Source organism: Diaphorina citri, unplaced genomic scaffold, assembly GCF_000475195.1.
Source record: "Diaphorina citri unplaced genomic scaffold, Diaci psyllid genome assembly version 1.1 scaffold212, whole genome shotgun sequence".
Taxonomy (NCBI): Eukaryota; Metazoa; Arthropoda; class Insecta; order Hemiptera; family Psyllidae; genus Diaphorina; species Diaphorina citri.
In genome coordinates, this window is record NW_007377649.1 from 232,037 (window position 1) to 240,135 (window position 8,099).

General features: G+C 36.9%; 1 long non-coding RNA gene across 1 annotated transcript in view; it reads right to left on the minus strand.

Moving 5' to 3' along the window:
* LOC113466103 overlaps positions 1-7,769 on the minus strand; it is a 24,108-nt gene extending 16,339 nt beyond the window's left edge. Inside the window, exon 1 of the long non-coding RNA XR_003390608.1 lies at positions 7,569-7,769. This is a non-coding gene — a long non-coding RNA (uncharacterized LOC113466103). The remainder of the gene's footprint in view (positions 1-7,568) is intronic.
* Positions 7,770-8,099: the final 330 nt, after the last annotated feature.

Genomic DNA, 8,099 nt, shown 5'->3' on the forward strand with positions numbered 1-8,099 from the left:
AAAAGGGGTTAAAAAAAGGTTTGTTTTTTTTTTTTTTTTTTTTTTTTTTAGATAAAAATAAAATAAATTTATTCTGCTGGAAAGGACAAAGGTGCATTTTGTTTGGGAAAAAAAGGCTGCAGTCCCGCCTTTGGATTTTCAAATTCAATTACCATATTCCACGTTTGAAAGTTCATTTGACTGTCTAAAAATCTCCAATCTTGAATTTGTTTCTTTTGACCTTTGGGGTATTTATCAAGAAAACATGTTTCTTCTCCTCCTCTGTTTCTCTTTCCTTTTTGGCGTTTCCTTGTTTCCGAAATTCAAACATTTTTTTCCCTTTTATGATTTTCGTTCATTTGTTTTTTAATGAAAATCGGAGAAAAGTGCCCGCGGTAATGCTGATTTTTTCCCCTTACGAGAAAAAGTTATGAAGGTACATTTTTTTCGGTATGTCATAAGCAGAAATTTCATTTTTGTATCCAAAAAAAAAAAAAAAAAAAAAAAAAAAAAAAAAAAAAAAAAAAAAAAAAAAAGAATTTCTTGTTGCTTATATCTCATACAGGGAGGAGGAACTACTGATGCTGGGAGCTTTTAAGAATGACCGGAAAATTGACATTGCTCTAATGAAAACGAAAAATGGAACGTAAAATTTAAAATTGGATCACACATTTTTGGTTCCATTGGATTTTATTTGTTTTCTTTCTCTACTTCCCCAACCAAATAGATCTACTCTATTTTTCCTTCCTTTTAAGTAATGTAAATGTATTTATTTATGTTATTATTAACATTTTAACCAAACTTTATTTACAAACTTGACAAATAAACAGATTCAAAGTTTGATCAAGGGTGGATTCAATGTCTACAGCGTTCCCTACGATCCCTACGTTTTCTTCTCGCCCTCTTTATCAAATTCTTTCCACCGTCATCGTCAGTCAACAGACACCCAGTATTGCCAACACAGCGGTGAACATTAAAATCACATAAAAGATGCAAACCCAAATACAAGGGAAGAAATAGAAGATTAAATACCACAGCATTCACAATATTTCCACTTCTCTCTCTCCTTTGTACGGTACTTTCCACTTTGCGGTCCTATTTTCCTAAGAAGAAAATCCTATCAGAAGGAAAAATGTGCGAAGAAAAAAGGGAAAAAAAATGTATGAATTTACGAGGAATATCTACCTAGTAGGGGCTGTAGAATATTTTAATGGAATCTCTTTAGCTTTAGAAGAAAGAACTTTCTATAAATGTATACCAAGGAAGACGGAACATAGGGATGTAATAGGGAATTAGATGGAGATTTTACGTTTTAGAATCTTCGTCATATTAGGTAGGTCTGGTAGGTATTTCAAAGGATTTGGAAATTGATCATTTGAATGCAAAGGTAAATTTTAATACAAAAGTACACAGGTTTGATAGAGGAAACTGTAACTGCTGTGGTCTTATCGTCAAGAAATCTAAGAGATAAGGAAGACAGGAAAGGAGAAAGCCAGCCGCTCCAAGAACGAACCTCATCTGTTTGTGATACAATCCGCCCAGGGCGGGAATTGAACTCGCAACCTAGCACTTACAAAAGGCACATGCGTTACCTTCCAAGCTAACTAGGCTGGGAACAAATTTCATACTTCTTGGTGAACTTCTACCCTTTTTAAATTTCCTTCTACCCCGCCACTGGAAATCACATAAAAGATGCAAACCCAAATACAAGGGAAGAAATAGAAGATTAAATACCACAGCATTCACAATATTTCCACTTCTCTCTCCTTTGTACGGTACTTTCCACTTTGCGTTCCTATTTTCCTAAGAAGAAAATCCTATCAGGAGGAAAAATGTGCGAAGAAAAAAGGAAAAAAATGTATGAAATTACGAGGAATATCTACCTAGTAGGGGCTGTAGAATATTTTAATGGAATCTCTTTAGAAGAAAGAACTTTCTATCAATGTATACCAAAGAAGACGGAACGTAGGGAAGTAATGGGGAATTGGATGGAAATTTTACTTTCCAGAATCTACATAGACCAGCATTCAGCATCTTACCTATTACCTATTTAGAAGCATTTGGAATTTCTTTGGAAAGTGAAAGGTGGAAGTAAAAGTTATCCAAAAACCACTGATGATAGGTACACTTGGAAATTTTGAACAAATTTCAAATACTGCTTCTCTTCTTGTTGAAATTTCTTCCTATTGGTTTGTATTCGTAATTCGTATGGGTTACCTAGTAGTCATTTTCCATACGACCCAATAGTTAGAATGGACCTTCACGAAGGAACCCAGTTTTCAATTAAGGAATTCCCTCCCACACCACTGAAATTAGCATTTTCATAGGAACTCAACTTCGCAACTCAATAATATGCAGAAAATGTTTCCAAAGTACTGCTTTTCCTTTGACCTTAGAAAGTACCTATTTTCACAAGGCAAACCTTACACCTCAGATAAATGCAGAAAATGTTTCCAAAGTACTGCTTTTCCTTTGACCTTAGAAGGTACCTATTTTCACAAGGCAAACCTTACACCTCAGATAGCCCTTTTATCCCAGCAGCCTTCTCAGGGTCCCACGTATTTTAGAGGAATAGAAACATCAATTTATACAACAATCTGTAAGGAAGTAATAGCTACAGGTTAAGTAGCTATAAAGGAAATGAGCTTGGAGGCTAATTCCTAAAAGGTCACTAACGTATAACCCACCCTCAGGGGTACCCGGGCATTTACGGGCCCCCAAATGAAGAAATACTATTTCTGAAATAGGTATACTAAACATATCTCCCTATAATGTGGGGCAATTCTTTATAAGCATCCTATTTTTCAAATTTTGGGATTTTGGCCCTAAAGAGGCTATAGTTTTTCAAAGTGATCCATCATTATTTGCCTTTTGATGGAGTTCTCGAATATCCTAAAACCAAGTTATTTATAATTATAATCATAACGAAACAACTTTTCAAGATATTTTAAACCCATTTCATCGAACTTTAAGCTCGTACACTCGTATTATCAGGTAAATGAATACTGGAAGTAAAGTATCGGATTTCTCAGTTTACCACATTGGAAATTTTAATGGATTCTATATTAGTCCGAAGTAATTTTCGGGCAAGAGATATAAAAGATCAAAAAGGTATTGCTTACAGACTTGAACTTTTGCTCAAAATTCATGCATCAGCAAAGCTCTTAAATAGGGGCTGTAGAATATTTTAATGGAATCTCTTTAGAAGAAAGAACTTTCTATCAATGTATACCAAAGAAGACGGAACGTAGGGAAGTCATGGGGAATTGGATGGAAATTTTACTTTCCAGAATCTACATAGACCAGCATTCACCATCTTACCTATTACCTATTTAGAAGCACTTGGGATTTTTTTGGAAAGTGAAAGGTGGAAGTAAAAGTTATCCAAGAACCACTGATGATAGGTATAGGTACACTTGGAAATTTTGAACAAATTTCAAATACTGCTTCTCTTTTTGTTGAAATTTCTTCCTATAGGTTTGTATTCGTAATTCGTATGGGTTACCTAGTAGTCATTTTCCATACGACCCAATAGTTAGAATGGACCTTCACGAAGGAACCCAGTTTTCAATTAAGGAATTCCCTCCCACACCACTGATTTCTGACATAATGGAATTTTGACAGGGAGCCACTGCCTCTTTCCCCTCCCTTCCCTCCTCCCCTGCAGCACATCTTCATGATGACATTACGTAAACTAAATTGACTTCATTCCTCCCCCTCTTCTTTTTCTTCCCCTTCTACCACTGATTTCTGACATAATGGAATTTTGACAGGGAGCCACTGCCTCTTTCCCCTCCCTTCCCTCCTCCCCTGCAGCACATCTTCATCATGACATTACGTAAACTAAATTGACTTCATCCCTCCCCCATCTTCTTTTCTCTTCCCCTTCATTTTATATCAAAGTTAATATTATGTAAAATGGTCTGGCTTATTAGGAGAAACTTTTTCGAAAGCCACTTGATAGTTAATAGCTTATTTTCTCGAGTGTTGATTGAAAGGGGGAGGACTGGAGGATGGAAAATATGTACATTAATAAAATAAATTTATCAGATTTGTGTAAACTGCAAAGCTAAGTCCAAGGATTATCAGAGTCTTTAGGTAGGTAATGGTAGAGAGCAATACGACGAACGTTAAATGCACTTTTTTAGAGCAACTTTCGATAGCAAAAACTGTACCTAAGCACCTACCATTCAAAATGCCCAACGGGAAGTCCCATTAAATGAATATTTACTCACATACAATATAGGTACAATATTAGATAAACCCTAGCGTTCAGGTCTTCAGGAACTCATCTGGAAAACTGTACCTAAGCACCTACCATTCAAAATGCCCAACGGGAAGTCCCATTAAATGAATATTTACTCACATACAATATAGGTACAATACCAGATAAACCCTAGCGTTCAGGTCTTCAGGAACTCATCTGGCTACCAAATTATTAATCAATCTGTTGGGATTTCATCCAGACTACAAAGACATCTTCCTAGAATCCTTTTCCTCCCATTTTTCACGCCATTTTCGCAGCGCAGCCTAAAGTTTGAATCCTACTTTTAACACAATTAAGCAGAGGTTAAAAGTAGACAAGTTCTCGAGTATTTGATTCCCATTCAAATTGAAACAGAACTCGAAATCCTATTCAATTCAAAAATGCTGACACCTCTTCAAGCCTCGTATGATGTGTACTTGTTTGCCTATTACATTATTACAATCATTGAAGTACCATGAAGAACTTAACTTTTATGGTGCCTACACAAGAATCATTAAACAATTTCGAAAAAGGAAAGAAATATGTCCCTTCAATCCAGCAGTAGTTTCTCTGCATTCTGTAGTTTCCATGCCTCGAATTGACTGGAACCCACAACCTCTTGATTACAAAGTGAACGCTCTTTTCAATTTCTCCTGACGACACGGATTTTAAAATCTATGGAAATTTAATAGAATCTGATTTAGGACTTACCACTCTGAGGGTTTAGGGGCAAACAGGGCTAAAGGCGGGTTAAGCTTATACGACTTTGGGATCTACTATGCCGAATGGTACTGGAGGAAAGAGACTTTTCTTAGAGCAACTTTCGATAGCAAAAACTGTACCTAAGCACCTACCATTCAAAATGCCCAACGGGAAGTCCCATTAAATGAATTTTTACTCACATACAATATAGGTACAATACCAGATAAACCCTAGCGTTCAGGTCTTCAGGAACTCATCTGGATACCAAATTATTAATCAATCTGTTGGGATTTGATCCAGACTACAAAGACATCTTCCTAGAATCCTTTTCCTCTCATTTTTCACGCCATTTTCGCAGCGCAGCCTAAAGTTTGAATCCTACTTTTAACACAATTAAGCAGAGGTTAAAAGTAGACAAGTTCTCGAGTATTTGATTCCCATTCAAATTGAAACAGAACTCGAAATCCTATTCAATTCAAAAATGCTGACACCTCTTCAAGCCTCGTATGATGTGTACTCGTTTGCCTATTACATTATTACAATCATTGAAGAATCATGAAGAACTTAACTTTTATGGTGCCTACACAAGAATCATTACACAATTTCGAAAAAGGAAAGAAATATGTCCCTTCAATCCAGCAGTAAACCCATTCAAATTGAAACAGAACTCGAAATCCTATTCAATTCAAAAATGCTGACACCTCTTCAAGCCTCGTATGATGTGTACTTGTTTGTCTATTACATTATTACAATCATTGAAGAATCATGAAGAACTTAACTTTTATGGTGCCTACACAAGAACCATTACACAATTTCGAAAAAGGAAAGAAACATGTCCCTTCAATCCAGCAGTAAACTTTGCATTCTGTAGTTTCCATGGCTCGAATTGACTGGAACCCACAACCTCTTGATTACAAAGTGAACGCTCTTTTGAATTTCTCCTGACAACACGGATTTTAAAATCTATGGAAATTTAATAGAATCTGATTTAGGACCTACCACTCTGAGGGTTTAGAGGCAAATAGGGCTAAAGGCGGGTTAAGCTTATACGACTTTGGGACCTACTATGCCGAATGGTACTGGAGGAAAGACCTTATGGTTTTCCAAGAAAAAGAACTTTGGTAAATGACTCTCTCGTTTCTACTGAACAGATTGGAATATTTGCAACTCTTCGTCGTAATTGAATTTGCACAAGTCGGAGAAAAACCTTTCGACTCGGGAAATATTTTTCGTCGAAACGAAATAACAAAAGCTCACAGCTCCTCAACTTGTGAGGAGGAGCGATAATTTAATAAACGTTTCTACTGAACAGATTGGAATATTTGCAACTCTTCCTCGTAATTGAATTTGCACAAGTCGGAGAAAAACCTTTCGACTCGGGAAAAATTTTTCGTCGAAACGAAATAACAAAAGATCCTCAACTTGTAAGGAGGAGCGATAATTTAATAAATTTGTAAATGATTTATCTCTTACGAAGTTACGACCTTACTGTGTGTCTCCAGTCTCCAGCAAGCAGATTTTCAAACTTGCTTACTTATTCCTCAGCTCCGTACACAAAAAACTCACTTTGAAGCTTAGGTGTAGAGGCAAACAGCCCTTAAGGTCAGGTTAAGCTTATACGAATCTACTATTCTAGTCCTCAGTTTTCAAAGACCTTCGCCACAAAAAGCCCCTCCGAGGCTTACGTGTAGGCAAACAGCCCTAAAAGTCGGGTTAAGCTTCTACGAATTCTTACCTTCTCCAACCAGACTTTCTTCTCCATTAGGATCTAGGTATCTATCGCCAAGTTTATTGTTGTTCCTTCACATGTTATCGACAGGGCTTAATGTTGGAGTTATCGTCCTTGATGTTGAAGTTATTTAATAAATTTGTAAATGATTTATCTCTTACGAAGTTACGACTTTACTGTGTGTCTCCAGCAAGCAGATTTTCAAACTTGCTTACTCATTCCTCAGCTCCGTACACAAAAAGCTCACTTCGAGGCTTAGGTGTAGGGGCAAACAGCCCTTAAGGTCAGGTTAAGCTTATACATTTAATAAATTTGTAAATGATTTATCTCTTACGAAGTTACGACTTTACTGTGTGTCTCCAGCAAGCAGATTTTCAAACTTGCTTACTTATTCCTCAGCTCCATACACAAAAAGATAACTTCGAGGCTTAGGTTTAGGGGCAAACAGCCCTTAAGGCCAGGTTAAGCTTATAGTAATGGTTTGTGAAATAGATTGTCACCTATGCGATTCTATTGGAAGTGATTTTGTTTTATAAAATTACGTTTCCCATTGGAATTCACATTTCGACAAATAAAGAAATTTTCGTACATCTTGAAAACCTACACAAATATGTGTACCTAGGTTAGGTAGGTATAGGTACCAATGATTCTAGTCCTCAGTTTTCAAAGACCTTCGCCACAAAAAGCCCCTCCGAGGCTTACGTGTAGGCAAACAGCCCTAAAAGTCGGGTTAAACTTCTACAAATCTACGAATTCTCACCTTCTCCAACCAGACTTCTCCATTAGGATCTATTAGATATCTATCGCCTCAGTTTTCAAAGACCTTCGCCACAAAAAGCCCCTCCGAGGCTTACGTGTAGGCAAACAGCCCTAAAAGTCGGGTTAAGCTTCTACAAATCTACGAATCCTTACCTTCTCCAACCAGACTTCTCCATTAGGATCTAGATATCTATCACCATGTTTATTGTTGTTCCTTCACATGTTATCGACAGGGCTTGATGTTGGAGTTATCGTCCTTGATGTTGAAGTTATCGTCCGTTCTCGCCACATGTCCCGCCCATTCTAGGATCCCTGATTCGATGTTCGGTATTACGGGGTTACGCCAAACTATCAAGACCATCCTGTATTGTAAAAAAAAGTACAACTAAAGACTGTTGAGCAAGGAGGAATTAATTTGAAGCCACGTGTTGCATTAATAATGTTACCAACTGTTTTCTGTTTCATTTTGTTTACGGAAAACTTTACTTTTTTACCCTTTACTTATGCGTCGTTTTTCAGGTCCCGCCCATTCTAGGATCCCTGATTCGATGTTCGGTATTACGGGGTTACGCCAAACTATCAAGACCATCCTGTATTGTAAAAAAAAAGCACAACTAAAGACTGTTGAGCAAGGAGGAATTAATTTGAAGCCACGTGTTGCATTAATAATGTTACCGACTGTTT